At 45.4% G+C, this 15,552-nt stretch overlaps 1 protein-coding gene across 1 annotated transcript in view; it reads left to right on the top strand.

The window, feature by feature from the left end:
- Nucleotides 1-8,098: 8,098 nt before the first annotated feature.
- Nucleotides 8,099-15,552, top strand: part of LOC141272073 (oocyte zinc finger protein XlCOF8.4-like) — a 40,949-nt gene continuing 33,495 nt past the window's right edge. The window contains exon 1 of the mRNA XM_073682384.1: nt 8,099-8,199. The gene's annotated coding sequence lies outside the window, so the exon portion shown is untranslated. The remainder of the gene's footprint in view (nt 8,200-15,552) is intronic.

The raw sequence follows: 15,552 nt of genomic DNA, 5'->3' as shown, positions 1-15,552 counted from the left end.
TGCTGTCCTAAAGTGGCCCCAACCTGAGGGGCTGAAGGCTACACAGTGGTTTCTGGGATTCACTAATTATTATCGCCTGTTCATTCCTCATTTTTCCTCTCGGACTGCTCCCATCTCCGCCCTGATCCGCATAGGGGCCAATCCCAAGGAATGGACCCCAGACGCGGAAGATGCCTTTGTGTCCTTGAAACAAGCCTTCTCTTCTGCTCCGGTGCTTCATCGTCCTGACTGTAAAAAGCAGTTCTTCCAGGAGGGGCCGGAGCAGTTCACACCCAGAAATCCTCTTCTGGATGAATGGTGACCTGCGGCTTCTTTTCCAAGCTTTTCTCGCCCTCGGAACGCAATTATTCCATTGGAGAGTGGGAACTGCTGGCCATCAAACTGGCGCTGGAAGAGTGGCGGTTCCTACTGGAAGGGGCCTTGCATCCAGTGGTCATCTACATGGACCACAAGAATCTCGCCTACTTGCAGTCCGCTCAATGACTTAATCCTCATCAGGCCAGATGGTCCCTGTTTTTTGTCCATTTCAATTTCTCCCTCCACTTCCATCCAGCCGATAAGAATATCAAGTAAGCTCTCCCGTTCATTCATGTCTTCCGACCAAGAGGAGGAGCCTAAGCACATAGTTGACCCCTCCAGAATAGGGGTCCGCTTGATCTGTCTCACCTTCCTCCTGGCAAGACTTTTGTGGCGGCCCCGGATAGGAAGAGGGTCCTACTCAGTGGCCATTCTTCTAAACTGGCAGGCCATGCCGGCCAGAGGAAAACGCTTGTGCTAATTTCCTGACATTATTGGTGGCCTACCCTGCATAAGGACATTGCTGATTTTGTCTCTGCTTGCTCTTCCTGTGCTCAAAACAAGATGCCTAGGCTACTTCCGACTGATCGAATTCTTCCTCTACCAGTGCCTTCCTCTCCGTGGCAACATATTGAGATGGATTTTGTCACAGGTCTTCCTGTATCAGCCGGTTGTACTGTCAATTGGGTGGTCGCTGACCGCTTCTCCAAGATGGCTCACTTCATTCCCTTGCCAGGTCTACCTCTTCATATTGTCTCGGATAGAGGAGTCCAGTTTACTTCACGCTTCTGGAGAGCGACATGTAAGCTGCTGGATGTCGCATTGGATTTCTCATCGGCCTATCATCCACAGTCCAATGGCCAGGTTGAGCGTATCAATCAGATCCTCACTAGCTTTCTTTGGCACTTCGTCAACGTCACCATAACAACTAGGTAGAACTTCTGCCTTAGGCCGAATTTTCCTACACTAATCATGTGAGTGAATCCTCTGCCAAATCTCTGTTCTTGGTGGTGTACGGACGACATCCCAATATTACGTTTCCTATTTCTACTTCTGTTGACAATCCTGCTGCGGAATCTCTTGTCAAAGACTTTTCTGTGATTTGGGAGGACACTAAATCTGCGCTGTTGCAGTATTCTGAGCGGATGAAGAGACACGCTGACAAGAGACTTCTGGACCCGCCTCTATTCCGTCCGGGGGACAAGGACTGGCTATCCTCAAAGTATGTTCATCTCAAGATACCTTCTTACTAGTTGGGTCCGCGGTTCATCAGTTCTTTTGAGATTCTTAGTCAAATAAATCCAGTGGTGTACAAGTTGAAACTCACGGCCTCGTTACGGATCCCCAATTCCTTTCTCGTGTCTCTCCTCAAGCCTGTAGTCCTCAATTCCTTTTCTGACGATCCTGGTGCTACTCCAGTTCCTGTCTCCGCTGAGGACGATTTTGAGGTAGAAAGCATTCTGGCTACTAAAAGGGTAAGAGGGAAGACTTTCTTTCCTGTGGATTGTAAGGGGTTTGGTCCCGAGGAGAGGTCATGGGAGCACAGGGAGAACATTCATGCTCCTCTTCTTCTGGAAAAATTTCTTGGGTACCTGAAGAAGAGGGAGCGTAAAGGGGGGGGTACTGTAGCGTTCGCGTCGCTGCCTCCTGCCCGGCAGAGACGCCGATCTCCTCACAGCCGTGGCCCCGGTCCGGCGTCCTCCGCTCCCTCCTCCTGTTCCCATGGCGTGTCTGCCCGGGGTGCGCGCACTGCGCACAGATCCCCGGGCACTGTTCTTAGGGTGTCTCTCTTTGCCCTTGTATCGACTATAGGGGTCTAAATCAGATTACCATCAAAAACAAGTATTCACTGCCCCTCATCTCTGAGTTGTTTGATCGCCTCAAGGGCACCAAGGTCTTTACTAAGCTCGATCTCCGTGGCGCATACAATCTGATCCGGATTCGCCAGGGTGACGAATGGAAGACGGCATTCAACGCTCGGGATGGCCATTACAAGTACCGCATGATGCCCTTCGGACTCTGCAACACACCAGCAGTCTTCCAAGAACTGGTGAATAACATCTTCCGAGATCTTCTATATTCATGCGTGGTAGTGTACCTGGACGATATCCTGGGGTTCTCTTCTGATCTGCCCTCACATCGAAGAGACAGGTATTGCAGAGGCTCAGTAAGACTCGTCTGTATGCCAAATGTGAGAAATGTGTTTCTGAGCAGAATTCTCTTCCCTTCCTGGGATACATAATTTCAGAGACCAGGCTCATGATGGATCCCGAGAAGGTGTCTGCTGTCCTAAAGTGGCCCCAACCTGAGGGGCTGAAGGCTACACAGTGGTTTCTGGGATTCACTAATTATTATCGCCTGTTCATTCCTCATTTTTCCTCTCGGACTGCTCCCATCTCCGCCCTGATCCGCATAGGGGCCAATCCCAAGGAATGGACCCCAGACGCGGAAGATGCCTTTGTGTCCTTGAAACAAGCCTTCTCTTCTGCTCCGGTGCTTCATCGTCCTGACTGTAAAAAGCAGTTCTTCCAGGAGGGGCCGGAGCAGTTCACACCCAGAAATCCTCTTCTGGATGAATGGTGACCTGCGGCTTCTTTTCCAAGCTTTTCTCGCCCTCGGAACGCAATTATTCCATTGGAGAGTGGGAACTGCTGGCCATCAAACTGGCGCTGGAAGAGTGGCGGTTCCTACTGGAAGGGGCCTTGCATCCAGTGGTCATCTACATGGACCACAAGAATCTCGCCTACTTGCAGTCCGCTCAATGACTTAATCCTCATCAGGCCAGATGGTCCCTGTTTTTTGTCCATTTCAATTTCTCCCTCCACTTCCATCCAGCCGATAAGAATATCAAGTAAGCTCTCCCGTTCATTCATGTCTTCCGACCAAGAGGAGGAGCCTAAGCACATAGTTGACCCCTCCAGAATAGGGGTCCGCTTGATCTGTCTCACCTTCCTCCTGGCAAGACTTTTGTGGCGGCCCCGGATAGGAAGAGGGTCCTACTCAGTGGCCATTCTTCTAAACTGGCAGGCCATGCCGGCCAGAGGAAAACGCTTGTGCTAATTTCCTGACATTATTGGTGGCCTACCCTGCATAAGGACATTGCTGATTTTGTCTCTGCTTGCTCTTCCTGTGCTCAAAACAAGATGCCTAGGCTACTTCCGACTGATCGAATTCTTCCTCTACCAGTGCCTTCCTCTCCGTGGCAACATATTGAGATGGATTTTGTCACAGGTCTTCCTGTATCAGCCGGTTGTACTGTCAATTGGGTGGTCGCTGACCGCTTCTCCAAGATGGCTCACTTCATTCCCTTGCCAGGTCTACCTCTTCATATTGTCTCGGATAGAGGAGTCCAGTTTACTTCACGCTTCTGGAGAGCGACATGTAAGCTGCTGGATGTCGCATTGGATTTCTCATCGGCCTATCATCCACAGTCCAATGGCCAGGTTGAGCGTATCAATCAGATCCTCACTAGCTTTCTTTGGCACTTCGTCAACGTCACCATAACAACTAGGTAGAACTTCTGCCTTAGGCCGAATTTTCCTACACTAATCATGTGAGTGAATCCTCTGCCAAATCTCTGTTCTTGGTGGTGTACGGACGACATCCCAATATTACGTTTCCTATTTCTACTTCTGTTGACAATCCTGCTGCGGAATCTCTTGTCAAAGACTTTTCTGTGATTTGGGAGGACACTAAATCTGCGCTGTTGCAGTATTCTGAGCGGATGAAGAGACACGCTGACAAGAGACTTCTGGACCCGCCTCTATTCCGTCCGGGGGACAAGGACTGGCTATCCTCAAAGTATGTTCATCTCAAGATACCTTCTTACTAGTTGGGTCCGCGGTTCATCAGTTCTTTTGAGATTCTTAGTCAAATAAATCCAGTGGTGTACAAGTTGAAACTCACGGCCTCGTTACGGATCCCCAATTCCTTTCTCGTGTCTCTCCTCAAGCCTGTAGTCCTCAATTCCTTTTCTGACGATCCTGGTGCTACTCCAGTTCCTGTCTCCGCTGAGGACGATTTTGAGGTAGAAAGCATTCTGGCTACTAAAAGGGTAAGAGGGAAGACTTTCTTTCCTGTGGATTGTAAGGGGTTTGGTCCCGAGGAGAGGTCATGGGAGCACAGGGAGAACATTCATGCTCCTCTTCTTCTGGAAAAATTTCTTGGGTACCTGAAGAAGAGGGAGCGTAAAGGGGGGGGTACTGTAGCGTTCGCGTCGCTGCCTCCTGCCCGGCAGAGACGCCGATCTCCTCACAGCCGTGGCCCCGGTCCGGCGTCCTCCGCTCCCTCCTCCTGTTCCCATGGCGTGTCTGCCCGGGGTGCGCGCACTGCGCACAGATCCCCGGGCACTGTTCTTAGGGCACGCGCGAGCTCCCTGATTCTTAAAAGGGCCGCACGCGTCGTCCTAAAATGTTCCCGGCCAATGTTGTTAGTGTTCTTACACTCTCTCTAGCCCTCAGGTTCCAGTGCTGTCCGCCAGCTTGTCTATCAGCCTTGCCCGCCAGTCTATCAGCCGTGCCCGCCAGCCTATCAGCCGTGCCCTCTAGCCTCTTTCAGTAGTGACCACCTGTCAGTCTGCCAGCCGAGTCTGCCTGCCTACCTGCACTGCTTGCCTGCCTACCAGCCGAACTCATCTGCCGGCTCATCTGCCGTGCCTGTCTGCTCCTGAGGGAGTCGCCTGCTCTCACACGAGGTCGGTCCCAGAGTGGCACCTGCTCCACCTGCCCGGTCCCTCCTTGGTTCACAGAGTCGATTAAGCCGCCGTGTAGCCAGGGTCGGTCCGGGCAGGCACTTAGTTACGCCCCTCTGGTCCCTCTTTGTACCACGGCACAGTTGTTTTAAATGCTGACAGTTTATTATATCCGTCAAGGTAAATAAATATACAGGTGCTGGGAGGTATGCGACAAGATAGAATAACGTTTCGACCCAGCCTGTTTCTGGTACTTGGTATATTTTGCGCAGTGCTTAGTGATCACGGGCATCTGCGTCGCTCCCCTGCCTGTCAGCCGGAAGCCACACTGACAGATGTGGGAGTGCCTCGGATGTCCATGATCACTAAGCACAGCGCAAAATATACCAAGTACCAGCGACAGAAACAGTACATAACAACTACAAAAACTTGGAACATCCCATTGTTGTTCGGCTAAATATCCCATTGATATTCTATAGGCAAACCTGCCATATCAACAATGACGCTATGATTAAGATTCAGGCTGGGTCGAAATGTTATTCTATCTTGTCGCATACCTCCCAGCACCTGAATATTTATTTGCCTTCACGGATATAATAAACTCTCAGCATTTAAAAATAATTCAGAGTGTGCGGTGAATTCGCTCAGTTGACAGCGTGTGACTTCCGACTCATTCTGATTGACAGCCGGCTCCCCCAGTTAGGCAGTGGGAATCCAGCTGTCAATCAGAATGACGTCGGAAGACCCACCCTGTCAATTGACGGGAGTGGAAAAGAAGCAGCTGCTCTGTTGAAATGACGTCAGCAAAGGCAGCTGAATCCCCGGCAGGAGCGATCTGTGCCTACTTTGTGGCGGGAGAGAACACCGCCAGCGCAACAGGCAGGTCAGTAGCAACTACCTTCCTGTTAGTGCTTAGTCACATTTTTTGTTTTTCATAAAAGTCCCGGATATCCCCTTTAATGAAGGGTGAGAGGGGGAAAGCTGCGGCCACTTTGCGCATTTTTTTTTTAATTAATAAAATAATTTTTTTTATTATCGCTTTTCGTAATATAAAAATGTTACACATAGCTCTGATTATTCAATTTTGATAGAATTCAACTTATCGTGTATATACACAAGTCTCAGCCAGCACCACCATTTTGAACAGCGGGTGGAAATTTGCGGGCAGGGTCGTGACAGTGACTGAATGCAGCCGACAGAATCATCATAATTGACGTCACAAAAGTGGCATAAATTACAACAGAAATGTTCTCCCGTTACCCAGACATTTCTGTAATAATTTATATCACTTCTGTGTTGTACGTTATGATGACTCTGTCAGTTGCGCTCTTTTACGCCTCTCCCTGCGAAGCTTCGCTCATTCTTCAAAAATGTCGGTGCTGCGGGCAGGACTAGTGAAAAACTTGAGCCATTCCCTAAAAAGCATTAAAAAAGTGTTAAAAAGTCATGAAATAATTATAAAGCTGGTGTGTGTATATATATGTGTATATATATACTGTGTATATGTATATGTGTATATATATATATATATATATATATATATGTGTATGTATATATATATGTATGTATGTATGTATATATATATGTATGTATGTATATATATATGTGTATGTATATATATATGTATGTATGTATATATATATGTATGTATGTATATGTATGTATATATATGTGTGTATGTATGTATATATATGTATATATATATGTGTATGTATATATATGTATATATATATGTGTATGTATGTATATATATGTATATATATATGTGTATGTATGTATATATATGTATATATATATATGTGTATGTATGTATATATATGTATATATATATGTGTATGTATGTATATATATGTATATATATATGTGTATGTATGTATATATATATGTGTATGTATATATATATATATGTGTATATATATATATATATATGTATATATATATATATAATGGGTGCTGTGGAGAGGACTGGTGGACACACAGTAAAAGGCTCGTTCTGGCAAAACTGTACAATCAGTGCTGAGTTTAATTTTTTATATTATTATTTATTATAGCGCCATTTATTCCAAGGTGTCCCTTGGGGGACACCGACAGATAGGGGGCAAGATTAGGAGGTGGTGTGTGAGTGGCAGACACTGAATGTCCTGTCTGTTAGGTATCAGGAGATCCAAGATAGGGCCAAGTCTGTGATGCCGAGAGATGAGTCTGTAGTAAAAGGGAATGGTCCACTGTGTCAAAGGCAGATGACAGGTCCAGGTGTAGAGGAGAAGTGATATGGGGCGATAGCTAGACAGAGAGGATGGGTCAAGGGAGGGCTTTTTGAGGATGGGTGTGATCGAGGCATGTTTGAAGCATGAGGGTAAGACACATATTACAAAAAGCGGCACTAAAAATGCAAGTTTTATTAATCAGGGAGAAAAATAATTTTGTCCAAATACATAAAAATATAACAGTATAAAAAATTCATTTATGACCTGTGATGTTTGCTTCATTAAAAACTTGAGCAATTCCATAAAAATGCATTTAAAAGCCAGAAGAGGCGACTTGAATGGAGTCTATGAGCAGCTCCATCTAGTGGTGTCAGTACTGAACTGTCTACATCGAAGGTGATTTTTTTGAGGCCCTCACTCCAGCAACTCCGATCTCCTCAACACAGCAGTGAAGCGTCTAGAGTGGAGCTGTTAAAATGCGGAGCACAAAAAATCACCTCCGATCTAGACGCTACCCAGTGCAGACGCTTCTCTCACATGGAGCCGTGTCCTACACTGCCTGCAAAATGGAGACTGGCTCCTCCCCTCCAAGTGACCGATCACATGACTGTGACATCATCACAGGTCCTGTAAGCACAGAACAGTCATATATCTAAAGACGTTAGAATGTATGGGCTCCATCCAGGTATAATGTCATTTTCGACATGTGTTTTGGGCGTGTCCTCACGTTCTAGTGTCTTCAGTAGTGAACCGGCTAGAAAGTATAGGGTGCAGTCAGGACCTGGAAGGAACCAGTACATTCTAGGCTCAAGCATCTCCACAGACATCCACCTGCTGAGCCTTACACTAGAATACTAGATATATGACTGTTCTGTGCGCACAGGACCTGTGATGATGTCACAGTCATGTGATCAGCCACATGGAGGGGAGGAGCCAGTCTCCATTTTGCAGGTAGTGTAGGATGAGGCTCCATGTGAGAGAAGCCGTCTGCTGTACTGGTGAGAGGTAATGAGGGAGCAGGGAGTGTGTGATGGGGGAACAGGACTAAACCCTAATGGGCTGAAGGTCGGGGTCTCTCTGACCACTGGAATATACAGCGGAGCTGGAAAGATCCTGAACTCTTTACATTTTTCCAGATTTCTGAATTAATTTGAGCTAAAACTCCATCAGATTTTCACACAAGTCCTAAATGTATTGACCCCTTCACCCCCGAGCCTGTTTTCATCTTCATGACCGGGCCAATTTTTACAATTCTGACCACTGTCACTTTATGAGGTAATTACTCTGGAACGCTTCAACGGATCCCACTGATTCTGAGAAAGCTTTCTCGTGACATATTGTACTTCATTATAGTGGTAAAGTTTCTTCGATACGACTTGAGTTTATTTGTGAAAAAATTGGAAATTTGGCAAAAATTTAGCAATTTTTAAACTTTGAATTTTCATGCCCTTAAACAAGAGAGTTGTGTCACACAAAATAGTTGGTAAATAACATTTCCCACACGTCTACTTTACATCTGCAGATTTTTTAAAACATTACTTTTTTGGCTAGTAAGTTATAAGGGTTAAATATTGACCGGCGATTTCTAATTTTTCCAACTAAATTTATAAAACCATTTTTATTTAGGGACCGCGTCACATTTGAAGTCACTTTCAGGGGTCTATATGACAGCAAAATACCCAAAAGTGACACCATTCTAAAAACTGCACCCATCAAAGTGCTCAAAAATGACATTCAAGAAGTTTATTAAGCCTTCAGGTGCCTCACAGGAGTGAATGCAATGTGGAAAGAAAAAAATGAACATAAAACTTTTTTTTCACAACAATTATTCTTTAGCCCCATTTTTTTATTTTCACAAGGGTAACAGGAGATAATGGACCCCAAAATTTGTTGTGCAATTTTTCCTTAGTACGCTGATACCTCATATGTGGGGGAAAACTAGTGTTTGGGGGCACGGCAGGAGTGCTATTTAAATTTTGGAATGCAAAATTGGCTGAAGTAGATAGAGGATGCCATGCCATGTTTGCAGAGCCCCTGATGTGCCTATACAGTGGAAACCTTCCACAAGTGACCCCATTTTAGAAACAACACCCCTTAAGTAACCCACAGGTGCTTCACAGAATTTTATATTGTTGAGCCGGGAAAATGAAAAAATACACTTTTCCCACAAAAATGTTGCTTTAGCCCCAAATTTTTCATTTTCATAAGGATAACAGGAGAAAATGGATCATGCAATTTGTCCAGAGTGCACAGATACCTCATATGTGGTGGAAAACTACTGTTTGGGCACACAGCAGGGCTCGGAAGGGAAGGAGTGCCAATTGAAATATGGAGCGCAATTTTGGCTGGAACCGATTGCAAATGCCCCTAATATTCCAAAACAGCAGAAATCCCCACAAGTGATCTCATTTTGTAAACTATTCACCTAGCGGTGTAGTAAGCATTTTCAACCTTCAAATGATTCACAGAATTGTATAACATTCAGCTAAATCTATTGAAAATTACCGCTTTTGCCACTGAAATTTTACTTTGGCCTCAAGTTTTCAATTTTCAAAAGGGATAATAGGGGAAAATGGACCACAAAATATGTTACACAATTTATCCTGAGTGCGCCAATACCTCATATGTGGTAGAAAACTACTTTAGAGACACAGTGCAAAGCTATGAAGGGAATGAGCGCCATATTGGAGTGCACAATTTGCTGGAATGATTTGAGGATGCCACATCACATTGGCAGAGCCCCTGAGGTGCCAGAACAGCAGAACCCCCCCCTATAAGTGACCTCATTTTACAAACTACACCTCGCAATGAATTCATCTAGGGGTGCAGCGATCAAATTGACAACACCCAGGCGTGTCAAAGAATTTTTCACCATTGCGCGATGAAGAAAAAATAAAACCATTTTTACGACAAAAAGATTGTTTTAGCCCCAGATTTTGTATCTTACCCTTCCCGTGCCCTTCGTTCTGGAACTAATCTAAGACTAACATCCTCCATAATTCGAGACTCAGTCTCCAAGACTTTCTCTGGAATGCACTACCATAAACGATTTGAATAATATCTATCCCTAGCCCCCATGTTTTTAAGCATGCTTTAAAAACACGTTTGTTTAGACAAGCCTATCATCTCAACTCACTAACCTAACTGTCCCCTGTTCCCTCCAAAATGTTAATCTTAATCTGCTCCGGCCTTTCATCTGTCTCTACATCCTCCATGCACCCAATAGCACAAGGTAACTGCACTTAGATACTGGTTGAGGACCATGTTCTACCTATTGTGGTGTCACACTATTTCCATATACATTCTAAGCTTCCGAGTAGTGCCCTCACTCCTCCTATAACTGTTGAAATATGTTACATGTTACATTGTATTGTTTTTATTGTCTGTATATGTCTCTACTTAATTGTAAATTGCTGTGGAATATGTTGGCACTATATGAATAAAAATGATTACATTGTCACACGGGAAAATGGGCAAAAAATAGCACCAAAATTCGTCACACAATTTCTGCTGAACGTGGCAGTACCTCCTATGTGGCTGTACAGCACTGCTTAGCCACATGGCAAGAGGGATGGTATGCTATTTGACTCTTGGAGAACAAATTATCGTAAAATAGTTTCCGGGCTCTATATACAGAGTCACCAAGTGCCAGAGGAGCCGAATTCCCCCTCAAGTGACCCCATTTTGGAAATTACACCCCTCTAGGAATTTATCTACAGGTGTAGTGATGATTTTGACTCCATGGGTGTTTTCCAGAAACAATTAGCAGTGGATGTTGCTGAGTGAAATTTGCAAATCTGCCGGTGTAGTGCCCGTACATTGTAACCAACTTGTGCTTCTAGAAACATGCACCTGTAAATTAGGCAGGCGCTCACCACTACTGAAATGCCAAACATGTATACTAACGTGGGTTTAGCCACAACGTGGAGCTCTTAAGGTAGGGGACATTTGGATTAGGGAGTGTGAAATTCACTGGATTTCTTTTGAGGGGTGAGGAGCCATAATGCTTTTCCAGAACCTTTGTACTACCAGTAGCGTGGAAGCCCCCTATATTTCCGTTATCACATGATATACCTGAATGGGGAATTCCTCTTTTATGGGTTGAGTTGAAGTTTTTATTAGGAACATTTTACATAACATTTTCGATCACATTTATCCTGTGCTCTATGCTGAGGACTTACATCGGGGTTTCCATCTAAATCTCCAAATGACATAATAATAATGTTAATTTATATAGCGCCAACATATTCCGCAGCGCTTTACAATTCAGAGGTTCATATACAACAGTCATAAGTAAGTAACATAGCTAAAGATAATATAATAATTAAAGCAAAAATAATGACGGCCCTGCTCGTAAGAGCTTACAATCTATAATAAGGTGGGGGTGACACAAAGTACAGGGACTTATTTACAGTGATGGTCCAGCCATCTTGAGGGGATGAGGGATAGATAAAGGCTGCATGAGCTCATCACCAGCCAGTATTTGTAGTGCTTTTGGGTTTGGTGGAGTTTGGTGTTGACTTATGTTTGGAGAAATAATGAATGGGCTATAAAAATATAAAAAGGACTTTGATTAGAGAACGTGATAGCAGGGCTGTGGAGTCAGAGTCAGTGCCTATTTTGGTGGAGTCGGATTTGGAGTCGGTATAAAATGGACCGACTCCTAAAATATATAATAAATTGGGTACAGTAGTTCAATGCAGTTTGTGAGGAATATTTTTTCATAAGAATTTGGGAAAGTTATGAAATGTCCTATAAGGCTATGTGCCCACGATGCAGAAATGCTCTGGATTTTTCCTGAGCGTTTCTGCATCTCCCTGGCAGAAAAAAACGCATGCGGATTGTACATGCAGATTGTACATGCGGATTGTACATGCATTTTTCCTGCCAGGGACATGCGGATGTGAAGCATTCTTCACATGCATTTCCGCATGCGGGTTGACAAGCGCTTTCCAAGCGATTTTAGCATCACTTGGAAAGGGTTTGACAACTTGGTCACACTATATAAATCCATGCAAACGGCATGGATTTATATAGTGTGACCGAGAGAATGTCAAAAAATAAATCTATACTTACCTTCCGATGGCCCCCGCAGTCTTGCTTCGCTCGGTCCTGGCTGCCGGCAGACCGCGGTACACTGAAGGACCTGCTGACGTCAGCGTCGCGTGACCCGTCACATGACTATGATGTCAGCGCAGGTCCTTCATTCCACCGCGAACTGCCGGCAAGGGAGGACGAGCACAGCGCGGTCCATCAGAAGGTAAGTATAACATTTATTTTTTATTTTATTCTTTTTTTTTTTACAGTTTCTATGGTACCCGGGTCCGAAGGAGAGTCTCCTCTCCTCCACACCTGGGTACCATCCGCACATTGAACGCTTGGATTCCGCATGTGCTTATCTAGTGAAGCGGAATACATGCGTTCTAATGCAAGTCAATGGTGGTGAAAACGCAGCACTTCCACAAAATAATTGGCAGTGCTGCGTTTTTTTCCGCAATGATAATCCGCAGCGGAAATTTCCGCAGCATGTGCACAGCACATGCGGATTATCATTGGGGAACATGGCACACCTTTTACCATGCGTTTTTTAAGCGTTTCTGCAGCGTTTTTGCTGCTGCGGAAACGCTTAAAAAATGCATCGTGGGCACACAGCCAAAATGTCTGTCCTATTCCTGATCTAAGGGTCTAGACTTTTAGCTGAGAAAAATGTGTCCTATCGTAAATTTATTACTTACACATGAGCCTTGTATGAGGGAGTCGGAGTCGTGGAATCGGTGTCATGGATATTGAGGAGTCGAAGTCGAATGTTTGGCTTAACGACTCCGCAGCCCTGCGTGATAGGCCACCCTAAACAGGTGTGTTTTTAGGAAGCGCCAAAAACTTTTTAAGTTGTGGTTCATCCTAATTTCTTTGGGTAGAGCATTCCAAAGAATAGGTGCAGCTCGGGAGAAGTCTTGCAGCCGGGAGTGGGAGGTATGGATTAGTGCGGATGTTAGTCGAAAGTTGCTTGCGGAGCATAGAGAACAGAAATGAGGGAAAAGATATAGGGGGGGTGCCGCACTGTGGAGAGCTTTGTGATTGAGAACAAGCAATTTAAATTGTTGCCTGTAATTCATGGGCAGCCAGTGCAATGACTGGAATAGAGCGTAAACGTCTGAGTATCGATTAGTCAGATATATGACCCTGGCTGCAGCATTAATGATGGACGGTAGAGGGTAAAGTCGAGTGAGGGGGAAGCCAAATAATGGAGAGTGACAGTAGTCAAGGCGGGAGTGGATCAGGGCAACAGTGAGGGTTTTTGTCGTTTCCAAGGCGAGAAAGGGGTGGATTCTAGAGATGTTCTTCAGGTGCAAGCGACAAGAGCGGGCAAGAGATAGTATATGGAAGGTGAAGGAAAGATTGGTGTCAAACACAACGCCCAGACAGCGCGCCTGCTGGCCTGGCGTTATTGTGGTGCCACACACGGAGAGGGAGACGTCAGATTTAGAGAGGTGAGTAGATGGTGGGAGCAGAAGAAGTTCAGTTTTGGAAAGGTTGAGTTTCAGATAAGAGCGGACATGATGTTGGAAACTGCGGCCAGACAGTCACTGGTGTTCTGTGTAGTACAATGGGTGTAAAGTCAGGGGATGAGGTGTATAGTTGTGTCATCAGCATAAAGATGGTACTGAAATTTGCTGATGGTCTGTCCAATTGGGGCTGTGTAGAGAGAGAAGAGAAGAGGGCCAAGTACTGAACCCTGAGGAACCCCAATAGTGAGAGGAAGGGGGGAAGAAATGGAGCCAGCGAACAATACACTGAAAGAGTGGTCAGATAAGTAGGAAGAGAACCAGGAGAGAGCAATGTCCTTTATGCCGATTTAGTGGAGCATAGAGAGTAGGAGGTGGTGGGCAACTGCTTCTTCTGTGACTGGGTCAAATGTGGAGAGTGATCCAGAGGAGATGTGGGGAGGGATGGGAGTCACGGCACTTGGTGTCTGGGAGCTGATTTCCTGACAGATGGTGTCTATTTTCTCTGTGAAGTAGGAGGCCAATTCCTCAGGACAAATGTCCGTTATGGGGGCCTGAGCTTTAGGACTGAGGAGGGAGTGAAAGGTGTCAGAGTTTTTTGGGGTTGTTGGATAGTGAGGAGATCAGGGTGATGAAGTAGGACTGTTTGACGAGGTGAAGGGCAGAGTTATACATTTTTAACATAAATTTATAGTGGATAAAGTTTTCTAGTGTGCGAGTTCTCCTCCATAGGCGTTTGGCACTTCTAGAGCATCGCTGGAGAAATTGGGTTTTCGGTGTGAGCCAGGGCTGTTTTTTCTGTTTAGAGGTTCTGAGGTTGAGGGGCACTACTTGGTCCAGGGTGCTTCTGAGAGTGTCATTGGAGTGATTTACAGCCAGAACAGGACACGAAAAAGAGGAGATTGGGGACAGTGATGAGTGAAGGTAGTCTGTAAGTGTATGAGGGTTAATGGCTTGTAGATTTCTGAATGTGTGATAGGTAGGAGTGTGCTGGGGCAGGCGAGGATTTGTGAGTGTGAAGGAGAGAATGTTATGATCAGAGAGGGGAAGAGTGGAGTTATCTAGGTAGGGGATTGAACAAAGCCAGACAAAGACCAGATCAAGGTTGTTTCCGTCTTTGTGTGTCTCAGAAGTTGAAACCTGTGAGAGGCCAAGACAAGTGGTTAAAGATATTAGCTGGGATGCGGATGAGGAGGTGGGGCTGTTTATGGGGATGTTGAAGTTTCCCAGGATAAGGGTTGGTAACTCTGAGGACATGAAGTGCGGCAGCCAAGCAGAAAAATGGTCAAGGAACTGGGTGGGTAAGCCTGGGGGACGGTATACAACCGCTACTCTGAGGGAGAGGGAATGGAAGAGCCTGATGGTGTGGACCTCAAAGGAAGGGAAGGAGAGTGATGGAACTGGTGGGATGACCTGGAAGGTGCATTGTGATGACAGGAGTAAGCCGACTCCACCACCAAGTCTGTTCGCAGGTCTCGGGGAATGGGAAAAATGTAAGCCGCCATGGGAAATAGCGGCAGGGGAGACGGTGTCAGAATCCTGGATCCAGGTTTCAGTGAGGGTCAGAAAGTAATTGTGTAGGAAAGAAAGCTTGTTGTATACAGACCGTGGATTCCACAGTGCACAATTGAAGGAGGGAGATGGAGCACAACTGATGTTAATAAGGTTAGCAGGGTTTCGATGTGAGGTGGGGGAGGGCTTGAGGTTGGTGGAGGATGGGCCGGGGTTAGGAGAGATATCCCCTGAAGTGAATAGCAAAAAGAGAAAGAGCAAATAATTTTTGGATTTGTGACATGTTTTCTTGTGCAATATCTTTGGATAAGATAGAGTGAGATTTTTCAGGAAAATTAAA

This window comes from Phyllobates terribilis, unplaced genomic scaffold (assembly GCF_046119375.1).
Source record: "Phyllobates terribilis strain yellow unplaced genomic scaffold, ASM4611937v1 Scaffold_5__5_contigs__length_657084704, whole genome shotgun sequence".
NCBI lineage: Eukaryota > Metazoa > Chordata > Amphibia > Anura > Dendrobatidae > Phyllobates > Phyllobates terribilis.
This window is presented reverse-complemented; position numbering and strand designations above follow the sequence as displayed.